Source organism: Artemia franciscana, chromosome 17 (genome assembly GCF_032884065.1).
Source record: "Artemia franciscana chromosome 17, ASM3288406v1, whole genome shotgun sequence".
Classification (NCBI taxonomy): Eukaryota; Metazoa; Arthropoda; class Branchiopoda; order Anostraca; family Artemiidae; genus Artemia; species Artemia franciscana.
Window position 1 is genome coordinate 3076084 of NC_088879.1, and position 23251 is coordinate 3099334.

The window sequence follows — 23251 nt, forward strand, 5'->3', positions numbered from 1 at the left end:
CACTTATTATACACGAACATGTGTTGGATACTTATAAGTTTGAACATCCTCTTTTAAGATGGGGATGTCATAAAGGAAAACTGGTTTTGTGGTTATGTCTCAAAAACAGTTTCGACAGATCTGTTTCTGGACCCACCATTTTATATTTACGGATTAATGCTAAACTTAAAAAGATGTAGCTAGGCTTTTTTATATATAGAGTGAACCTTGATAAAAGTTGGAAAGGCGATCTTGCTTGTCGAAATGCCAGAATTTACCGTATCTATATGCTTACTAATGGCGAAATAATAATTATGAAATGACTAAAATAATTCATTCTCTCAAATATGTTGAAAAACCATCGGAGAAAGAATAATTTCTGTTGAAAATATGTTCCGTATTCATTAAAGAGCCAACACCGCTAGTTGTTTGGGGGAGTTAAATGAGAGTTGCGCAATTCAGCGTAGTCTGTTTGGTTTAAGATTGTTAACTTCGAGAATTCGATTTATGTATTTAATGGCAAAAAATTGGCAATGCGGAACCAATGAATTTAATATGTTTTGATTATGGACGTCTATGCTGTATTGATAATCTCAGATGTGTTGTTGTCAAACTGAAAAACCATTATATGAATATAATTCTGCCATCGTTTTCATGTATTGGATTTTCAGTGAAATGATAGTGCATATATTACTTTTGTATAGCTTCTGGTGTATAGAAGAGCATCCTAACCCCCAAAAACCTTAGGGTATTTTCTTGGATATCTAGGCTTGTATGAAAAGGCTAGAGGAATTTTTTAAGAACCTAATAAAATTATTGATTAAGAATTTTGATCATCCTTCAAAAGATCAATACTGTACGGCCGTGCGAAATACAAAAAGGATTGTATGACATTTTCGAAAATGTTAAAGATTAAAGCGTTTCCAGTTGTCATAGCACATGTGAAATCTTTTGAAATTGTTGAGAAAACTTTGCTCGGGTATATAGATAGAACATGACAAATAGATTCATTAGAATGTCAATAACCAGGAGAGTATTTTCAGTATCGTTATTTGATCTCTAACACCAAAAAGAAGAAGAACAATAAAGAATTATTTATGGACGTCTATGCTGTATTGATGATCTCAGATGTGTTATTGTCAAACTGAAAAACCATTATATGAATATAATTCTGCCTTTTCTTGGGAGAAAACACATCGTTTTCATGTATTGGATTTTCGGTGAAATGATAGTGCATAAATTACTTTTGTATAGCTTCTGGTGTATAGAAGAGCATCCTAACCCCCAAAAACCTTGGGGTATTTTCTTGGGTATCTAGGCTTGTATGAGAAGGCTAGAGGAATTTTTTAAGAACCTAATAAAATTATTGATGAAGAATTTTGATCATCCTTCAAAAGATCAATACCGTACGGCCGTGCGAAATACAAAGAGGATTGTATGACATTTTCGAAAATGTTAAAGATTAAAGCGTTTCCAGTTGTCATAGCACATGTGAAATCTTTTGAAATTATTGAGAAAACTTTGCTCGGGTATATAGATAGAACATGACAAATAGATTCATTAGAATGTCAATAACCAGGAGAGTATTTTCAGTATCGTTATTTGATCTCTAACGCCAAAAAGAAGAAGAACAATAAAGAATTTTTTAAGACAGCGGGAAACAAATTAGAATGAATATTTCGGCCCTATGTCCAAGAGCCGTTCTTAGCAATACAAATAAGAAAAAACAACTTACAAAAGGATAAAATCAATAAAACTAAAATGAACAGTTTTTCAAAACAGTCCCAGCATCCTTACCTCAGCGAAGTTCAACCAGGACTATAGTTGAGGCGTTTCCTTTTTGCAATCAATGGAATTTTTTTTAGCGGCTTCTCACGGTAGGGTTTATGCCTTCCACTCGTAGTAAAATTAATTTTTCACTGTCAGCAATTGTCATATTGTTGATAAATTTACTTAGATTGCCCTCAAAGTGCTGTTTTGGCGAAAGGACCAATTCTATTGGTGTCAGCTTGTGGGGATTAGCCATTTTTTAGGAAATAGTTTTTAAAAGTCCAGCAATTAACGGCTGTAAAAGTACAAAGAAGCTCTTTTACAGCCGTTGGAATTTAGTGGAAGGAAAATTTCCCCCAGCCTCTTTTTCTTAAATGCGCCTCTTTTCTTAATTTAGACTCAAATATTGATTATATTAAATGTCAGCTGTGCTTACAGACCATTGTCTAAATCTTAAATCGTGAGTAATGTAAAACACTCTTGACTTATATTGCTGAAAGTGAAGGTGGAAAACTATTGCTGAAAGTGAATTCCGTAGGGGTAAAATATTTGGACAGTGTAGGTGGGAAACTATTCTTACTATATAATATGCAGAATAATTGTAACTAACACCTTAGGCATGCAAACCCGCTATACTTATCCCCCCTCCCCCTAATGTTCAAATATATGGCCCGATTTTTTGAAGAACACTCAAGTGTTCAGGACAGCCTACTTGAAGAACACTTTTCCTTTTAAATTTCTTCCCCTTGTTTTTGCCAGCTATGGCACGCACTAGTGAATAATTTAGCTTTGTCTGTTCCTAAAATACTTCTAGCAGCAGAACATCACTCTCAGTTAAATTTAAACAAAGCTCTGATAAGAGATTATTGAACTCTTTTTCAACCTCACGTTTGAGTGTAGCTTTCCTAAGCCTTGGTTTGGAATTGCCTAGGACGTAAAATAAATGTCAGTTTTCTTGTAGTTTCTTCAGCAACTTGATGTCAACTAATGACCTTTTACTGCTCACTGGTAAAAATAGGGTAATTTTATTGTCAAAAATGTTGGTGACTACAGTCAAATGCTTGGATAATGGGGATCAAAAACCTAAAAATGCATAAAAGAATATTTAACACAAAAATTTTACCCGTGATAAAATATGGAGCAGAGATATGGGGTGGAGAAACGGTACAGCAACTGGAGTCACTTCAGCTCCAGTATTATAAAAGAGTGTTTGGTGTACATCAGACAACTCATTCACAGATTCTGAAAGGTGATATGGGCCTGTTTTCTTTAAAGTTACGTAGATATATTTTAATGCTTAGATTTAGGCGGTATGTTTGTCCCTTTTGTAAAGATGATGATGAAGACTTGGATCATTTTCTCCGGAAATGCCCGGTGCTCTTGGATTTACGGGAAATTTATTTGCATGGGATTCATTTGATGCTTCCGGGTATTCTACAAAATAGTAACCCAAACACAATATTTCGAGTGGGAGTATATATAGATAAATCTTTATTAAGAAGAAAATGTTTTATATGATTAATTTCTTTTGTAGTTAGATTAGGTACTTTTTGCGTTGAATTCTGTTTTTTTGTGCGTGTTCGTACTGTTGTTAATTTCCTTGCTTGTTTGTTATTTATTTATATTTTTGTGTGTATATGGCCCACGGGTTTTTGAAATACACATATCTATCTATTACGAAAAACTATGTCAAAATTTTTCACCTGTGCGTTTTCCGGTCGGGTCAGCTTCCATGATACGATTCCCATGGAAAACATACCCTCCTCTCAAGTACTTCTCTACAAATAAGTTCTTATTCACAGCGGTGGTCAAATCTCTTTTCTCTCTGCTAATTTTAAGAATTAAATCCCTTACACGTTAACAAATATATATGTCCTTACGCATTAACAAATCATGCATTTCATCATCTGGAGAGCGCTGTTTAAGGAGGGGAAAACTATTAAAATCATTGCTTTTCTGTGCTTGAATTAATAGACTTATAGATTTGAGGGGAAAAAATAGGAATCTAAAGAACGGATCATATTCGAGCACGTATTATAATAATGTTTTGTTTACCATTTTAAATCTAAATGTAGCAGCTTCTAAGAAGATTTGGGTAAGATATTATAAGAAATATAACCATCCATCATGTGCCATATTCAACCTCAGCTCTCTGCGAACGTATCAACGCTGGCAGTATGAATTTCAAATCGTAGTTGGAATTGTGTATGTTAAACGGTAGAATAACTATTGCTTAATATTTAAATTACAAGATTTATGGGCCAGTCCGAGAAAGTTATTACCGCGATAAATTAAGATTGTGTAAATGATCATGAGCGTGAACTGGTGTCTGCCCTGGACTCTCAATAAATTTCAATTCAGACACTGAATACATTTTCTTATTTATAATGGCCAACTTGTCCTCTGATTAAAGGGTCATTGGATAGGCTGTATTGCCCACCTATGAAATTGACTAATTATGAGTTTTAATAAGTGCAATCATGGCTGCAACCACAAAATCTTTCCCGTCCAATGCTTCAAAAATCTACCAATTGCATCGTATTCTCGAGTCTCTTTTTCCATATGCAAAAGAGGCAGCAATGGCTTCATGTTCTTTGATTCTATTTAAATTGGATGTATCATGTCCATCTGTGAGTTTGTCCTCGTAAACTAACGCCATCTTGCCATTAGTAAATTCTAAAAATTCTTGAATCACAAGATGACACTGTCGCCCGAAAATGTCTCCACAGATTGATACTCATGACGCTTATAGTGCTTAAAAGAGTGCTTTGATATTAATTTGGTGTGGAATCTAGACTGACACATTAGATAATAGTAGCTTGTCCCCCTCCCCTCTCCCCGAAAAATATGTACTATAGAAAAAATGTGGAACTGAATTAGCCTCTTTAGCAAGCTCGAAAAGAAGTCATACCCAGTGTTTCACTGATTCAATGGACGGAGCCCTCACTGAATATGCTACCCTGTTTTTATCCTTACATCCCCCTCCTCAAACTCTGTATCATACTGTAAAACAGTAGCACCAATCCTTAAATACTCATTGGCCCACTTAAAAATATTTACTCCTTTAAGTGTTACTGATATTGACCATTTAAACAGTTAAAGTTTACCTTAGGAAAATCTGCCCCTCTCTGGGCCCATTTACTGCCAAATCAGCCAAATCTACCCTACTAGTACCCTTTTGCAATTTGTTGTGGGCTGCTATGACAAATGCGCATTGAAGCAACGCAACCTTGTTTCAAAACAAATTTCTTGAATACTACTACACCTCCTCAAATCTGAATTGTATTTTGTACCTGCGTTCCCCTCCCACCTCTTAAAAATTTTTTTTTTTGAAATTAGACACACTAATATATAAATTCTCAATAAATAATACCTCTGACCCACTCCCCTTTCCATTACAGTCATCCTATTTATTCATAATACTATCTATCCAACCCGAAAGTACCCCTTCAGAATTGTGCAAGTCCGGGTCAAGTGATTTTCAGTTTGTATACAATACTAATACAAATCATCCGATTTTTGGTTTAATTAAAAAAAAAAAAAAATGTGAGATGGATGGGTTGATCCTATCCCTACCTCCCCAATCCTGTATCTATTTTTCAAGAAGGGCTCGAATCCTGCCCCCATATGAGAATACTATGTCTGTAGAATTCGTGATTCAACAGCCCACTATAATTAAGTTAAATGGATCCCAAAGTCTGCCCTATAGACATATATTTTGCAGAAGGCAGAGTTCAACAAGTAGAAGTATAGTAATACAGGGGATGAGCCACTTTCACTTTGCCCCACACCCCCAGCTTCCTTTTACGGTCACTGTGAGTGTTTAGGAGGGATAGCCACTCTATCTTTGCCAAGAGTCTCTGGACTGTGTTGGTTGTTAACTCCTCTTGTACCCAATCCAAAAATTCTGCATTAAGACCAAGATTGGCTGGAAAACTATCTAAGTCAAAGTTGGGGGATTTATACTATCTAGGATCATCTCACAAAATATGTTTAATGCCTCTCGTTCACTCTCCTTTGGGGCCTTCTCTGTCTCAATTTGGGCACAGATACTGTCATAAAATGCTGATGGTGCAACAAGACAGGTGTCTTCATACCGTCAAAGAGATTGTTGACCCTTTAAGTTGATGGCGCTGATAATTTCGCCTGCTGGAAGAAAAATAACACTACCAGCTTATTTTTTTTTCAAATCTATAATTTTCATCGTTTTAATAATCTATTTTATTTTTTGGGGGCCAGGGGCCCTCAAACCTCCCCCCTGTCTCCCCAATACTATCGAACAGGGGTGGGACCGGCAGTTCAAATCATTTGGATATGATTTTTGTTTTATTAGTCTGAACGAGAATATATTATTCAGCAGTATTGAAAAGCCTATAAAATTATTTTTTTAGGGGACTTGGTGGAAGGGGCAGTAGCTATCAAACAGGGGGTTACTCAACATCTGTTTGAAATGGGATGGTTTTATTAAATTGAAAAAAGAATGAATTCACCATGTTGAAAGGCTTGTAACTATTTTTAGGAGTGACAGAATCCTCGATAAAAAGCCCCAACATCATTATTTAAAGGTTTATAGCTTTATTTTTTAGAAGGGGCAGAACTCTTGAACAGGAGGTCCCGACATCATGTTTAATAGTCTGTCATTATATTTTTAGTGAAGCAGAACTCTCCAACAAGGGCCCCAACATAATATTTAACAACCTGTAACTTTATTTTTTAGGAGGGTCAGAACTCTCGAACAAGAGCCCCCTCAATACCCAGGACCGGATCGTAATTTCTAGGCAATTCAAGATTTTATTTTCCTCTGGACTTTCCTTTGAAAAAGCCTGTTTTCTTCAAATTTAAATTATACTCATTCTCCATCATATCCATGACTATCCAAGATATAAAGAGTGGAAGCTCTCTGGGATGTCAATTCACGAAAATGTAGGGGGATAGTAAATGTATTTGCAAAACCTAAAGGAAGGAGGGAATTTTCTCTATGGAATTCATAAGCCTATTATTCTTTCTCTGTAAAATTCTAATCTCTGGTACATTTCAAAACCCAAGGGGGGAGAGGAGCAAAAATTATAGGGGGTAATTTTGCCCTACCGTCCCCAATTTGGGCTTTTCGGCGCGGGTACATATACAAATGTTGTCTGTTCTTTTACATTCGAAAAAGTTCTGTGTTAATGTATTCGTTGTCAGTTTTTCAGCCCCCCGCCCCCAGGGGCTGAATGGTCAAAATTTTAATTTTTGTAAATGAGGGAAGTTTGTTTGGAAAAATTTTACTGTAAGAAATACCTCTACCCAAAACCTTCTACCTCTGCGTGGGTAATTTTATGAATGTTATATTTTAGTTCATACTCAACGAAGTTATGCGTCTATGGATTAGCTATTACCCCTTCAGCCTTCACATTGTAGGCTTAATTCAAGTAGGCTTGAGAGGTTTAATCTCTCCGCTCCTTTGACCTGCAGGATAACCCAGAAAACTTATACAAGAGGCCGGCCCCCCCCCCATTAGACAACAAAAGGATATACAACTTCTCCCGTAATAGATGGTACACATTTAATGTATAACTAAGAATATAACTGCCTACTAAATCTGTGTAATAACAATTCATAAATTTAACAAAGCGAATTTAAAAACCATTTTATTTGACATTAGTCTTATGATTCGGCATTACCACTAAGCTGACCCAAATAATAATTAATGCTTCCATTTGCCCCTCGAGGAGCCCTTTGAGGAGGGTATTCCCACCATATTCGCTGTAAGCTTGGGTGATTTACATAGAAACTGTTTCATCTGTTCTTGAAATAGAATTGACCCATGTATGTCACCTTTCATGCTTATTGGCCCTATCTGAAATATAGCTATTGATCAAGCAGTTTGTGGTAATGAACTGTAAGTGAGAAACGACCCGGCTCAATAGTAACCGAAACTCTAAAAAACAGAATTTTGATACAAACCGATATATCAATGAAATTGGCTTATTATCCTGATTTTAAATATATAATTAAGCTTTCATTAAGCTTAGTCTTACCAAATAAAGACTACGATGATGAGAAAATATGCCTGATTTTCGAAAAAAGAGAAAAAGACCCTTTAAAAGTACTAGAATCATAATGAAAATCACACCATCAGATTTAGCATATCAGAAAACCCTACTTTAAGGGTTTCAAGCTCCTATCTGCAAAAATGCGGAATTTTGTATTTTTTTGCCAGAAGAAATATCACGGATGCGTTTTTTTTTTTTTTTTCAGGGGTGATCGTATTGACCCAATGGTCCTAAAATATTTTGAGAGGGCTCATTCAAACGAAAGTGAAAGTTCTTCCTACCACAAAGAATGGAGGGTATCCTGTCCCCCTCCCCCGCCTTTTTTTCTAAAGTTGTCTGATCAAAATTAAGTGACCAAAAAGATCGGAGGGTATCCTGTCTCCTTCCCCCACCTTTTTTTTTCTAAAGTTGTCTGAACAGAATTTTTAGATAGCCATTTTGCCCAAAATAGTTGAAAGACCCAATAACCATGTCTTTGGATATAACATGACCCCCTCACAGCCCCAGGGGAAAGGTCTTTAAGTAATAAAATTTACCCATTGTTTACACATAGTATTTGTTATTCTGAAGTGTGTATGCATTTCTGGGTGGGGGGGGGGCAAATTTTTTGCTGTTTATTTTCCACGGGGGAATTTTTTATGGGAAGGGAAGTTTCAAGGGGAGTGAACCTGTCAGGGGTTCGCTCCCATTATGCACTGGGGGAATTTGGTGGAATTCCTATACAAAACGCGCAGGCACAAAAATCATAGTCCCCATCCCCAAACCCCCTCATGAATTTCCAGGTAATTTCCAGGACATAAATTCCAGATGAAGTTCTGTCGATGGACCAAAAGTATAATGAGGCCTTCACCTGTTGGTTTCTGGATAAGTGAAGTAGAAACGAATGATTTATCAAGGAGACAGGAGGAGTCTGTAAAGCGCAGATTACGTTTCCATTAGCTACCTGAATTTATGGGAAAAATCAGTAAAGGTTCAAGTGTCCTGTGGTAAATTCAATGGAATCAAAGGAAAAAGTAAAAGATAGACCTGTACTGCAGAGTATGCCGACAATTCAAGTGACTTCTCCGCTTAGTGAGTACGACTGTGAACCGGACCTCTGGGATGTCGATAGCGATTCAGAAAAAGAAGTAAGTAGCAATCTCTTCATTAAAGAATTTTTTATATTATAACTGTAACGAGCGATTAGGCTCAATAGTCACCGAAACTCTAAGAAGCGGAACTTTTGTATCAGTAGATGCGTCAAAAGAACCATATTATTATGCTGATTCCAAATATACAAGATTCATCAAGTTTAGTGTTACCCATCAAATGTTACTAGCCTGAGAAAATTTACTTGATTTTCGAAATAGAGGGGAACACCCCCTAAAATTCAAGAAATCTTGATGAAAATTCAAGATTTCAAAATCCGTAGATTCAGCGTACATAAAAATTTAAAAACCATTTTATTTGACATTAGTCTTATGATTCGGCATTACCACTAAGCTGACCCAAATAATAATTAATGCTTCCATTTGCCCCTCGAGGAGCCCTTTGAGGAGGGTATTCCCGCCATATTCGCTGTAAGCTTGGGTGATTTAGATGGAAACTGTTTTATTTGTTCTTGAAATAGAATTGACCCATGTATGTCACCTTTCATGCTTATTGCCCCTATCTGAAATATAGCTATTGATCAAACAGTTTGTGGTAATAAACTGTAAGTGAGAAACGACCCGGCTCAATAGTAACCGAAACTCTAAAAAAACAGAATTTTGATACCAATAGATATATCAATGGAATCGGCTTATTATGCGATTTTAAATATATAATTTTCACTAAGAATAGTCTTAACAAATTTTTGAAAAACGAGGAAAAGACCCTTTAAAAGTATTAGAATCTTAATGAAATTCACACCATCAGATTTAGCTTATCAGAAAACCCTACTTTGATGGTTTCAGGCCCCTGTCTGCAAAAATGTGGAAATTTGTAGTTCTTGCCAGAAGAAAGATCACGGATACATTTTTTTTCAGCGGTGATCGTATCGACCCAATGGTCCTCAAACATTTTGAGAAGGCTCTTTCAAACGAAAGTGAAAGTTCTAGCGACCACAAAGTTTGGAGGATATCCTGTTCCCCTCCCCCAACTTTTTTCTAAAGCTGTCTGATCAAAATTAAATTACAAAAAGATAGGAGGGTATCCTTTCCCCCACCCCCACCTTTTTTTCTCAAGTTCTCTTATCACAATTTTTAGATAGCCATTTTGCCCAAAATAGTTGAAAGGCCAATAACCATGCCTTTGGATATAACATGACCCCCTCACAGCCCCAGGGGAAAGGCTTTTAAGTCATAAAATGTGCCCATTGTTTACAAATAGTATTTGTTATTGTGAAGTGTGTATGTATTTCCGGATGGGGGGATCACATTTTTGCTGTTTTTTTCCACAGGGGATTTTTTTATTGGAAGGGAAGTTTCAAGGGGAGTGAATCTGTTAGGGGAATTTGGTAGAAATCCAATACAAAACGCTTTTTATATATCTTGCATTCTCATTTCCGTCTCAATGTTACGCGTGGGGTTGTTAAACGTAATTGTCCGGGGTAAATTCTCACCGATATTCAATTTTCTAGCAGATATTTTCGTTGGGAGGGGGGGGGGTGAATGAAGGTGAAAAAAATCGTTTTTTTCTAAATTTCTCCGGTTACCAAGCTCCAGTCGAAAGAACAATTTCTCAACAAGGAGAAATCTTCTCAGAAATGGGAACTGCTAAGAAATCCAGGTCTTGGCATGGCAACCTCAAAGATACCGATCCTGAAGTGGAAAATGAAAATGGTAAGTTTTCAATAATCCCAAAAAAAGAAGGGCATTGATAAAGAGTATTAATATTAGTAAATCTATTCTCTTTTTCTCGACATAAATTGTTGGTTCCACAGATATGACAACTTAGACCTTAGTACTATGCAAATAATAAATTAGAGACCTTTTGCTCTCCACTATGTCAGTGCTGCTATATTGGGTATGGCGCTAAGTATACATCTAAGAACACTAAATCTCACAATTTAGCTTTCAGACCACGGTGTAGAAGCACTTTATATAAGCTATGGACCAAGTTAAATTGGGATCCAGTGTAATATTCATCCTCCAAACAAGAATTTATTCTTTTTTTATTGCATGTCTTAAAAGTTTTATCCATTTGACGTAGTGTAGCCCTATTTGAAAATAATTTCATAGATGACAATATTTCTATTTATAGTTATATTTTTAATTATATTTATATTATTATTTATTATGCACAGTATACCGCTTATCTTACACGGTGGAAGAATTCAGTCATACTCCATAAAGCCTTATAAAAATACATTGGTCAAAAAGTAGTTCGTCCGGGCCGGGATAAATATAGCTGCTAACGCTCTTCCTCCACCCAGTTCCAATTAGAGCTTCAATGTTTTCTCCCATCCAAGAATATCCTACTTTCTTTAAGTTTGTCTTCAGAATTTCTTCCCACTCTATTTGAGAAGGACCTAGCCTTTATAAAGATGACATCCATAAAAGAGGAATTAATCCTCACGTTTCATAAAGTTTAATCTTTGATATACTGTCGTTCAAAGGATCATCTTCCATGGCCATATTTAACAGCTCCCACTATTGTCATAATCAAATACATCATAACCATGGTTATAAGACCATTGACTCCCACTATTGTCATAATAAAATAAAATCATAACCTTGGTTATAAGACTATTGACTCCCGTTATTGTCACAATCGAATGACAACATAACTGTGATCATAAGACTATTAATTCCCGCTTTTGTCATAATCATATAACATTATAACCCTGGTTATAAGACGATTGACTCCTACTTTTGTCAGAATCAATTAACATCATAACCATCGTAATACGACTTTTCTTTCAATTCTTCTATACTTTTTTAACGTCGAAAAACGTCCCCACGTCTTTCCATTTATTACTAAAAATAAAATATAATAAAGGATTCTATTTAATAGGTCTTATTTTTTGGCCCCAAAGAATGGCCAATTTTAGTTATGTTATGTTTTACTGCCCATGTTAGTGTTTCTTCCATTATTGTCCCAGCTAGTGGAGTTATACCTCGTTTTTCATGCAGCTTAATGTTAGGTATTCCTTGCCAAATAGACTACCAACCTAACCTCCAACCTTAAAAGCAGCAAAATAATTTTTGTACATAACTCTGATCATTTAAATTTAATAATCGATAACGTTTAAAAAGATAGGGCATTCGCTAAAGCCTCTCTATCAGTTGAATCAAATAATATATAAAGTTGAAGACTACACTCACCTGATTAATGAGAATTTTCTGAATTATTAACCTAAGAGATAAAATATTGTTGAGATATCCTCCAAAAACGACACTGTCTCTCTCAAAAGAACTTAATTCACAATATTTCTTAGTCTAATAAGTGCCATTACGCCAAGTAATTTACTTTGTACAGAAACGGAAGAATAAACAATTTTAAAACTTTACAAAAAAAAAAACTATAAGCAATTATCTTATTATTCAAAAACCTTCATTAAGATATTGATCCTTTGATTATTTTTTATGAAGAAAAAATTGTTTTGGCGAAGGTACAGGAAAATTTTCTTTACAATGAAATGGCTAAGTCAATTAAAATATAATAATAAAAAAAAAAATCCAACTAAAAATAAAACAAATTCAGCTAAAAATAATCTTTTTATTCTATTTTTTTTCCTTTTTGTAGCTTCAGTTCCTATCATTGATACGTTATCTGACAGCAACTGTTGGTGCGTTTGTTTACTTGTCCAATGGGATTTTTACTAATCGAGGTTTAACCCCTAAAAGATAGCAACAAATACTTGTCTGGCCACGTGTCACTTAAAACGGCAAGATTAATTGCGTATAATAACAACATTGGTCACGTGTATTATTATTATTATTATTCACGTGTATTATAATTATTGTTTTAATGCTATGTGAAGTTCTGACAAGGAAGAGGCTGGGACTTTGGGCCTGTTTCTAATTTTACAGGCAAATACACCTTCAGCAATTATTTCAGAGCTGGGTAGCCTAATACAATTTGTGTGGCCAGAAGTTTAATTGTAAGATTTCAAATTGTGGTTGTCATTTGCCTTTTTAAGTCATTCCATTCAAGATGCTTTGGATATTTTTTATTGTGATAAATTGTCTTAATGCTCTGAAAAGGGAAAAATATTTCAATTGCATAGGATAGGAAAATTTTGGTAGGCTAATTAATTCAAAGTCCTAAATTAGCCAGGGAAGTCTTTTTTTTTTTTTCACTAAAAAATCACCACGTTCTTTGAACTCCAATTATATAGCCCTTTTCTTGACCCCCTTGATCCAGTTACTGATTGTCATTTACACTAAATTTCACTTTTTCTGTTACCTATTTATGTTTGCACCAGTTTTACCGCTGGGTAAAACTGGTACAAACAGTATTACTGGCTTTCATATAAAGTGAATATACCACTTGATGCCTTTTGTAATGCTGTTTACAAATATAATAATCGCTTCTACCGCAAGTTCAGATTAAAGCACTTTTTGACCTCTTAAAAATGACCTATATATGGGGTCATTACAAATCTGTAATAGTTTAGAAACAAATTTGGGCTATATATTTGCACATCAGGGGGTGGGGGTAAAGTGTAGCATATATTAAATATGTAAACTAACCATTGCTTGAATTTTTTTATGTGTGTGCTGTTGCACTGGTGATTTCTCTTTTCATTAAAATTTGATGTGCACAAACACATTAAAAAAAAAAAAAACAGCAATGGTTAGTTTACATATATAATATATGCTATGCTTTACCCCCACCCCCCTGATGTGCAAATATATAGCCCAAATTTGTTTCTAAACTATTACAGATTTGTAATGACTCCATTTATAGGTCATTTTTAAGAGGTCAAGAGATGAAAAAGTGCTTAAATCTGAATTTGCAGTGGAAGAAATTATTATATTTGTAAAGAGCATATAAGAAGGCATCAAGTGGTATATTCACTTTATATGAAAGCCAGTAATACTGTGCACCAGTTTTACCCTTGTTTCTTGTTAATATTACTAAGGGGTCATAGTTAAGCACTAGAGAAGTCATTGTTAAATAACATGTGCTTATGTATATATAGCTTTTTGCTACTTATTCTTCTTTGGTTATATAATGCTTGATGTGGTATAAGCCAAGAGAAGGACCTGTAGACCTATAGAAGAAAACCTGTCAAAAAAAGATTATTCTTTGTAATTTACATAATAATTATAGCTTTCTACATGCATCCCTGCTCTATTTTAGCCCCAACCCTCCTAATATGGAAATCTATAGCTGAAATTACATATTTTCTATTGATTCTGCCAATCTATCCCTCAACCCTTGTACCTGTTAATTGAGGCAACTGTGGCAAAACAAGAACTGGAAAAACAAGTAACAGGTGGCAGAAAACATTGGAAATATATAATTTGGGCTATATGTTTGCAAATTAGGCATGTTAGAGGTGAATTTCTTGTTGTTCATATTTTGATTTACAAATAAAGTGAATATACCACTTGATGCCTTTTTGTATGTTCTTTACAAATATAATAATTGCTTATTTTGCTAGTTCAAGTTTAAGCACTTTTTGACCTTACTTAACCTAACAAATTTTGGCAGTGAAAAACATACATTATTTTGTCAAAAATGACCAAAAACACGTACCTTAATTGAAAATTTGGCATCAAAGAAGAAGAAATACAGCATAATATTGTAAAATTTATTAATCCAACTTAATTGTGGAAAATCAGTGCTCATAGATTATACAACATGTAAAAAATGGATTAATAATGAAACAGTAAGTTTGAGACCAATGTTTTAAGCTTTCTTATACCCAAAAACTATTTGAGTATACTTTGGTCATTTTCAAGAGCTCAAAAACTTGTACTTGAAGCACTTATTATGTTTGTAAAAAATAAAAAAGGGCATCAAGGAGTATGTTCACTTTATTTGTAAATCAAACATATGAACAACAAAAAATTTACCAATTATTAGTATAGCTGCACAATTTTCCCCTGGGTATGTAGGCTTAGTGGAAGGTCACTTATACCTGATAATGTCCCTACTGTTTTTACTTGGTTGAAAAAAAAATCCAAAGAAAGTTCCTATTGAAAAGGAAAGAGATCAAAAGTGAGATTGAATTTGTCATAGCTTAGAGGTTTGTCCCTTCAGTCTGTTTAAAGAAAACAGATTCATAATTGAAGCTTTGTTCATTTCAATCTTAGGGATAATCTACATTTGTTATGCTTAATTAAATGGTTGTAAAGGGATACTTTTATTTATTTGCCTTGTTTGTTTTCTACATAATTTTTTAATCTTTAAATTGATATACATTTCTTACAAATTAATTAGTCATATCATAGTTCCACTTGCAAGTTTTGACCTGCTTTGTAACCCTGGTCTCAAAATTGCATATAAATTTATTGAAGCTAGGAAACATAGAACTCCTCTTTGTTTAAAAGAAAATGGATGGGCGTAGGTAGGTTTTAATACACTAAAGTCCTAGGGCCATGGAAATAAAAAAAAACAATGAAGATTAACTTTAAAATTCTGGACATGACATAAATATAACATTCACAAAGAAAAACCATTCACAAAATTTTACTTTTGTGCTCAGTTGCCAACCTGAGCAATTGCCCTAAATTTTTAAACCTTGCAAAACATTCACCAGCCAATTCTTATGACCTACACTGTTGTCTGTACATCAAAAATTCATTGAAAAGGAAGGACCACCTTACTGACATTTCTTCCTTTGTACTTATATTTAATGGGTTTAAAAGAAAGCTCCTATGGCTAAGTCAGAAGCCTAGTAAAGGACCAGGTAATCCTTTAGACAGGAAGTGCAATAGGAAGCTAGGGGCCAGTCATCCTATGCTTTTGTATGTCCTTCCTGCTTACTGACCCCAGATTTCTCTAGGTAACCTGTTAAGTTTGGGCCAATTCTGGCTGAACTTACAGAGTTACATCACTGACCTTCGTCCCAAACCAAATAAACTGCTAATGCCAGAAATTAAACCTGTGCCCTTTGGATAAAGGATTCTCAACCTAGAGTGCCAGCCACTTAGGAAGGAACACAAATGTCACCAGAGAACAAAAATTATTTGGAAAAAAGAAAATATTGAAAAAAAAAAAAATAATAACTCAAGTCACAGTTGCTCATTGCTGTCCCACAAATAATATGTATTTCATTAAGACAAATAAATTTTTAAACAGGTATCAACAAAACTCCATCAGGGATTGTATTTACTTAAAGTACAATCAGCAATATTAATGCTTAGTTTTGTGATATTCTGGTTTTGAAATAATAAAAAAAGAGAAATTATATGTTCCACTTGTTTTCCACAAGCCCATTTGAGAAAAATTATTTGTAACAACAATATACCCACGGTTGGCTCAGAATCTCTCTAAAATTCTTTAAACAGAAGGAATTAAAAAAAAATTAGACTCATCAGCCAGAAAAATATTAACATAACTCTCTAAACTTGGCACTTTTTAAGACAATTTTTAGCAAAGCAAATGCAAAACTTTAATGGTGTCCTATGTCATCTAAAAAAAAAAAACATTAAAATGTGTCAAATGAATTTTGATGTAAGATGCCTCAAATACTTTCAGTTGAATCTGTGAAATGAAGGGCCAGGTATTCCTTTACATTTTATACAATATATAAAAAGAAAAACAGTTCAAATTTTTTCACAAAAGAAGAAACTTGATGTAAAAAAAATAAATGTATTTTTAACAGAAAGCAACTGACATCAATGAAATCAAATAAAACAAAAATTCATGGAGAATAAATAATATAAGCCATATATTTAACCTATAATGAGGTGGCATAAAAGATTATTTCTAGAATTAGAAAAAAACAGTGTTATGGCTTAAAGTTCTGCTCAATCAACAACAGTTGTCTAAGGCCAGAGAAAAAGAAACTGATAACCAAAAAATAAGGCACCCAAAAATTTCAGGACCCTTTAGAGGGAAAAGAAGTAGAAGTAGGTACTTCAAAATACCTTCCTGGGACATACTTTAGCCTGTAGACACATCCCTGAAAGTTTAATTTTCCTAGCCTAACCTCTTTCAAAGCTAGCCAAAAGTAGCTAAAGTAAAATTTTACCCCTACTGTATCTTAAAAATCCAGTTTAAATAGCAATCTCAACAAATATAGACTATATAAAAGGCTATAGGTATTGGCCTAATCATTCTAAATTTTTTCCAACTAATAATTATAGGATGGTTTAGAAACTATGCCTGTTTGATATAATAACATTTGACTAACTCACCAATGTGATAGCTGCCTCCCTAAGAATCAACCTTTTTAATAACAAAAAAACTTTTCTTCTGACTCCTTATGAAGCTTAGCCTATGCAAGACAGGCCTAGAACACCAAAAACCCTTTAGATACTAAGGAATATGCATAATATTACTTACAGGTCACTGAAAAGCTAAGATTATTTCTATTATTTACAGTTTCCTTGTCTTTTCTCAAGACTTAACGATTTCACATGTTTATCCATTTGAAAAAAGATATAGCATTGACGTCACAATCCTCAAATAAGGCCTTTTAGGCCTTTTTTCGCGTCAACCAAAGAGACTGTTTGAGCTCAACCACTCGGTGTGGTTGAGCTCAACCGCTGTTTTTGCGTGAAACAGTGACAAACCAGGTTGTCATGAAAAGTGATTTTGCGTGAAACAATTGACTGGTTGAACTCTAATTTAACCAGAACTGTCATTGTTTTTAACCGTAGGGTTCTACCATTCATAATTGTTGGTTGACCTTTTCAGGCGTAGATTTCGAAAAGAAGAATTCGTAGGCTATAAATAAGTCTATATAAAATAAGAATTATAAGCTGACAAATAGAATTCTAGCCACGCAAAAGTAAGGTTTAATTTTGTTTTTTTTTTCGTATTAGGGCTATTTGGATAAATGTTGGGTTATATCCTGCAATTTGATTCACATAGGCCTTAATACAGGAAGTCAAGAGTTTGAATATGCTTTTGAAAACTTATGTAGATACTTGGAAATCTTTGTTTCATCCTTTTGATGCCCTAGACTTGACCTTAGCTTGTTAATTTGGCTTCAGATAAAACCTTGATGAAGCAAGACCCTAGTGGTTATAAAGCATTGTTAATCCAATTACTATTCTTACTAGATGCTTCAAGATGTGTTGCATCTTTGTCAGAACTCTTTACATTTCAGCCTTACCCTATAGGGCCATGGATAAATTTTCAGGTCAAACTCTAGTTTGGCTACTGTTTGCTATCTTAGAAATGGGTTAAGTCAGGAAAATAGAACTTCCAGTAATGAATCCAAAGCAAAAAATATGTAAAATTCTAGTTTAGCTAATTTTCATTATCTTCGAAAGGGAATAGGTTACAAGAATGAAACTCAGTAATTAATCCAGGGTCAAAAACACTCTGGGAAGGTACTGCCAGGCTTCTATGTCAACCCTTTTCTGATTTCTAAGTCTTAGATAATTGCTTACTCAAAAGGTCTATACCTATACTATTGAAATTTTGACAAAACAAGATTTACCTTAATTTTTAATTATCAGTTTCTTTTTCTCTGGCTTTAGCTCTTAAAATGCAATTCCTTTTATTTGAGTAGCATTTTAAGCCATATCAATATTTTTTTTTCAAAATTTAGGAAATGTCTTTGCATATCTTTAAAACCTTATAAAGTGGATTGAGGAAAGCTGTGAAACAGTTTCTTTGTACTCCATGTAAGCAGACCTTCCCAGAACATACTTTAGCCTTTAGACCCATCCCTGAAAGTTTTTTTTTTTCAATCTCACCCCCTGGTGCTCTTTTACACATTGTATAAATTGTGAAGAAATGCCTGCCCCCTTGCTAAAAGTCTTAGAAGTATCTTATATCAAAATACACCTGATACAGTTGACATGATACAGTTGAGCAGCACTGACATGTCAAGGTCTAAACTGGCAGTGCTAATTTCCACTTTGTGACCCTTTGGCCAAGAATTGCAATTAAGGGCTGGGGGCCAGAAATCTTGTGCTTTTGTACACCCTCCCTGCTTACCTTTTGCATATTTCTCCATTTGCCTATTTAGAGCTGGTTTAGATCTGTCTAACATCACTGACCCCCATTTAAAACAAATAAACAGGCAATACTAGGAATCAAACCTGTACCCCATGGACAAAGGATTTCTTACTAAGAGTGCTTTCCACTTAGCCAAGAACATTATTACAACCAGAGTAGAACAACTATTAAAAAAAAAAATATTGAAAAAAAAAACAAGATGGATTTACAGCCATTTTCACTAATCTTCAATACATATTGTATTTTACTTAGACAAGTTATTGTAAGGCAGGTGTCAACAAAGCTCCAGCAGGGATTGCTTTACTTAAGATGCAAACTAGCATGGTGAATACTTAGCTGGTAAAAACCCAATACACTAGCAATGCCAGGAATTAAACCTGTACCCCTTGGACAAAGGATTCCCAAACCAGAGTGCCAACAACTTAGCAAGGAACACAAATGTGACCAGAGAACTATTATTTGAAAAAAGAAATATTGAAAAAAACTCAATTCATGGTTGTTGCTTTTCTCTACTGTCCCATAAACAATATATTTTATTTAGACAAATTAATTTTAAGACAGGTATCAACAAAACTCCATCAGGGATTGTATTTACTTAAGATACAACAAGCAATGTGATTGCATAGCTTTGTGATATTCTAGTCTTAAATAATGATAAAAAAGCAAATTTACATTTGCTATTTGTTTTCCAAACCATTTTAAGCAAAACCATTTGCAACAGCAATATGTCCATGGTTAGATTAGTGTCTATCCAAAATGCTTTACAACAGAAGGGACACATTTCTTGCAAAGCAAATACTCAGCTTTAATGCTTCTCTGTGTCATTTCTAAAAAATTAAACTGTATCAGGTGTATTTTGATATAAGATACTTCTAAGACTTTTAGCAAGGGGGCAGGCATTTCTTCACAATTTATACAATGTGTAAAAGAGCACCAGGGGGTGAGATTGAAAAAAAAAAACTTTCAGGGATGGGTCTAAAGGCTAAAGTATGTTCTGGGAAGGTCTGCTTACATGGAGTACAAAGAAACTGTTTCACAGCTTTCCTCAATCCACTTTATAAGGTTTTAAAGATATGCAAAGACATTTCCTAAATTTTGAAAAAAAAATATTGATATGGCTTAAAATGCTACTCAAATAAAAGGAATTGCATTTTAAGAGCTAAAGCCAGAGTAAAAGAAACTGATAATAAAAAAATAAGGTAAATCTTGTTTTGTCAAAATTTCAATAGTATAGGTATAGACCTTTTGAGTAAGCAATTATCTAAGACTTAGAAATCAGAAAAGGGTTGACATAGAAGCCTGGCAGTACCTTCCCAGAGTGTTTTTGACCCTGGATTAATTACTGAGTTTCATTCTTGTAACCTATTCCCTTTCCAAGATAATGAAAATTAGCTAAACTAGAATTTTACGTATTTTTTGCTTTGGATTCAATACTGGAAGTTCTATTTTCCTGACTTAACCCATTTCTAAGATAGCAAACAGTAGCCAAACTAGAGTTTGACCTGAAAATTTATCCATGGCCCTATAGGGTAAGGCTGAAATGTAAAGAGTTCTGACAAAGATGCAACACATCTTGAAGCATCTAGTAAGAATAGTAATTGGATTAACAATGCTTTATAACCACTAGGGTCTTGCTTCATCAAGGTTTTATCTCTGAAGCCAAATAACCAAGCTAAGGTCAAGCCTAGGGCATCAAAAGGATGAAACAAAGATTTCCAAGTATCTACATAAGTTTTCAAAAGCATATTCAAACTCTTGACTTCCTGTCTTAAGGCCTATGTGAATCAAATTGCAGGATATAACCCAACATTTATCCAAATAGCCCTAATACGAAAAAAACAAAATTAAACCTTACTTTTGCGTGGCTAGAATTCTATTTGTCAGCTTATAATTCTTATTTTATATAGACTTATTTATAGCCTACGAATTCTTCTTTTCGAAATCTACGCCTGAAAAGGTCAACCAACAATTATGAATGGTAGAACCCTACGGTTAAAAACAATGACAGTTCTGGTTAAATTAGAGTTCAACCAGTCAATTGTTTCACGCAAAATCACTTTTCATGACAACCTGGTTTGTCACTGTTTCACGCAAAAACAGCGGTTGAGCTCAACCACACCGAGTGGTTGAGCTCAAACAGTCTCTTTGGTTGACGCGAAAAAAGGCCTTTTTTCGCGTCAACCAGCTGGTTTAACCAATGACAGCTTTGGTTTAACCAGCTTGTATGTTTAACGCAAAAACGGAAAAAATTACATATGGTTGAGCTCAAACAAAACTGGTTCGCGAAAACACTTTTTACTTGTCGGTTTGGGCAAAAAATTTCAAACATAAAACATCCGTATAGTGTTAAGAGTGTCATTCTATTATAATTAAATGATTTAGCACTGGCTTAATTTCCTCCGGATTTGACATATTTCACATTAGTTTGAGGTCAGAGAGAATTGAAAAATGATCTAGCATACTCTCTGGTATATTTGGAGAGAAAGGAAGGGTCTGAATTAGTGGAATCTTGGGTTAAATTGTTCAGGTGATATATTGGAAAATGTTGTATTCATACTGTAAAAGCAAAATTATCTATTCAAAAGTCCTAAATGATAAGACTTTAGCTTTGTTGAGCTACCCTAAACAGATGATAAAATTCTAGTTTGACTTCTTTTTGTTTTGATTTGGAATTCTACTAGCCTACCAGGCTATAGATTAAATTTCCAGTCAAATTCCAGTTTAGCTACTTTTTGCTATCTTTGATTGGGGTTATGTTAGGTGAATGAAACTTTCAGTGATTAATCCATAGCTAAAAACATACTCTGAGAAGCTATTGCTAAGCTTATGTGATTACCCTCTTCTGTTTTTAAATCTTGGAATTTTGCATACTGGACTGGTCTGTAACTATTAAAATTTTGGTAAAACAACATCTTACCTTAATTTTCAGCTAGCAGTTTCTGTTTCTGTGGTTTTAGCTCTGAAAATGCAATTCTTGTTATTTGAGTAGAATTTTAAGCCATATCAGTGTTTCGTATTTAAATATAGGGAAATGTATATCCTGAAAGTTTCCAAATCTTGGAAACTTCATAAATTGAAATTGAGCAAAGTTAGGACACTAAAAACGCTTTTTTCTTATGTTTAACGCAAAAACGGAAAAAATTACATATGGCTGAGCTCAAACAAAACTGGTTCGCGAAAACACTTTTTACTTGTCGGTTTGGGCAAAAAATTTCAAACATAAAACATCCGTATAGTGTTAAGAGTGTCATTCTATTATAATTAAATGATTTAGCACTGGCTTAATTTCCTCCGGATTTGACATATTTCACATTAGTTTGAGGTCAGAGAGAATTGAAAAATGATCTAGCATACTCTCTGGTATATTTGGAGAGAAAGGAAGGGTCTGAATTAGTGGAATCTTGGGTTAAATTGTTCAGGTGATATATTGGAAAATGTTGTATTCATACTGTAAAAGCAAAATTATCTATTCAAAAGTCCTAAATGATAAGACTTTAGCTTTGTTGAGCTACCCTAAACAGATGATAAAATTCTAGTTTGACTTCTTTTTGTTTTGATTTGGAATTCTACTAGCCTACCAGGCTATAGATTAAATTTCCAGTCAAATTCCAGTTTAGCTACTTTTTGCTATCTTTGATTGGGGTTATGTTAGGTGAATGAAACTTTCAGTGATTAATCCATAGCTAAAAACATACTCTGAGAAGCTATTGCTAAGCTTATGTGATTACCCTCTTCTGTTTTTAAATCTTGGAATTTTGCATACTGGACTGGTCTGTAACTATTAAAATTTTGGTAAAACAACATCTTACCTTAATTTTCAGCTAGCAGTTTCTGTTTCTGTGGTTTTAGCTCTGAAAATGCAATTCTTGTTATTTGAGTAGAATTTTAAGCCATATCAGTGTTTCGTATTTAAATATAGGGAAATGTATATCCTGAAAGTTTCCAAATCTTGGAAACTTCATAAATTGAAATTGAGCAAAGTTAGGACACTAAAAACGCTTTTTTCTTGTCATTTAAGTAGAAGATTTATTTTGCAAGGGTTTCACTTTTATAACACAAGCATTTCTAAGGGTGTGGACCAAATATTGAGATTTCCAACTGTCATCATCACTAACCAGCAATTCTATGGGATTTAATCCTTATTTCATTAGACAATGTGATTTAAGGTAATTTAAGGCAAACGTTTTTAAGAGAGAGAAAGAGTAGAGTTAGATGCTCCAAAATACTTTCCCATGATATAGTTTAGTCTCTAGACCCATCCCTAAAAGTTTCATTTTCCTAACCTAAACCTTTTTCAAGATAATACAAATTTATCTAAAATAGAATTTTACCAAACAGAAGTTTAACCTAATAATTTGTAATAACATATTGTTCAGGCTAGCCTTTGCAATCCCTACAAATTTTGGCTCTTC

The 23251-nt window shown here is 34.2% G+C and overlaps 1 protein-coding gene and 1 long non-coding RNA gene across 2 annotated transcripts in view; one reads left to right on the forward strand and one right to left on the reverse strand.

Annotated features, from left to right (window-relative positions):
• The window catches only part of LOC136037695 (uncharacterized), a gene marked incomplete in the record, with an annotated part of 547833 nt that overhangs the window by 280084 nt on the left and 244498 nt on the right, over positions 1-23251 (reverse strand).
• The window catches only part of LOC136037602 (uncharacterized), a 112619-nt gene continuing 99816 nt past the window's right edge, over positions 10449-23251 (forward strand). The window contains exon 1 of the long non-coding RNA XR_010619975.1: positions 10449-10585. This is a non-coding gene — a long non-coding RNA (uncharacterized LOC136037602). The remainder of the gene's footprint in view (positions 10586-23251) is intronic.